We start from the raw sequence: 1,334 nt of genomic DNA, 5'->3' as shown, positions 1-1,334 counted from the left end.
GTACTGACTCGATGGCACCTAACAACAAAAACATCCTGGTGTGGCGCTGTGGGTTAATGCGCCAGACTGCAGTCATTTGAACTGTAAGGTCGGTGGTTCAAGCTCACTAGCTGCTCTTCAGAAACACTTTATAGGGTAGCTGTGAGTTGGAACCGACTCGATGGCACTTAACAACAACAACATAGGAAACTTGTTAAGTGTTTACTTCCACTTTTTTAAGAACTTATTTTGAAACGCTTGGAATTCTTGAGACAAAATGCTGTCACCTTGAGGTAATCAGAAGTTGAAATTCCATATGGAATTGTTCCTTAATATTGAACAAGTATTTTTGAATATTAGTTTCAATCTAATAGAAAAAGTGAGTATTGCTTAATCATATCATACATAAGGAGATATTTATCCTTTTAAAAATTGGTATCTTTTTTTATTTTTATAAACAAGAGATAGAAGGTATCCCTACCACCACCCTGTCACACTAAACATGACAGATTTAAAAAATAAAATAAAGTGTTGAACCTTGTGGATCAAAGATGAAGCAAGAGATATAAAACGGATTAGAGTTAAAATGAAGATAAATTCCTGGAAGCAAACAAAGGCATGAGAAAATGCAAAAAGCTTTCAAGGTTAAATAGAGTGATAATCTCAAAAGCCAAATGAATTTAAAGTTCTTTTCAGTTTTATCACAACCACTCACAAATGGCTTAATATGATGAGCTGCTGCAATAGTGCATCACAACAATACTATATCTATAACTTAACTGCTTCTTTCTCACAAATTTCTCTTCTACTAAATGAAAAAGCAAACAAAACACAAAAACAAAAAATCACCTCTGTTTAACACCATTCAATGAATCCTTACTATTTAGGTTATCTCAATACAATGCATATTTTATTTTAAATTCAAAGCATTGGCTTCTGTTAAATATACTCACCATTTACTGATTGTTGTTGGGCCTTTTATTCAATTCCAACTTATAGGGACCCTGTATAGTGTTTCCGATGAGCATCTGGTGGGTTTGAACTATTGACTAGTTCACAGTCCATTGCTGATCCTACAACACTGCACCAGAAGTGCATTTACTGATTGTTGTTGTTAAGTGCCATGGAGTCAGTTCTGACCCATAGCGACCCTGAACAAGGTTTCAAAGGTTGTAAATCTTTATGGGAGCAGAAAGCCTCATCTTCCTCCCTCGGAACAGCTGGTAGTTTCGAACTGCTGACAGTGCGGCTTGCAGCCCAGTTTGTAACCATTATGCTCCAGTTAATACCCCAATAAAGAATTCTGTTACAATGTGACTAAGTTAATGTCTATATAGAACAGCTAGTTTTAGTGT

Source organism: Chrysochloris asiatica, unplaced genomic scaffold, assembly GCF_000296735.1.
Source record: "Chrysochloris asiatica unplaced genomic scaffold, ChrAsi1.0 scaffold00193, whole genome shotgun sequence".
Lineage (NCBI taxonomy): Eukaryota > Metazoa > Chordata > Mammalia > Afrosoricida > Chrysochloridae > Chrysochloris > Chrysochloris asiatica.
This window is presented reverse-complemented; position numbering follows the sequence as displayed.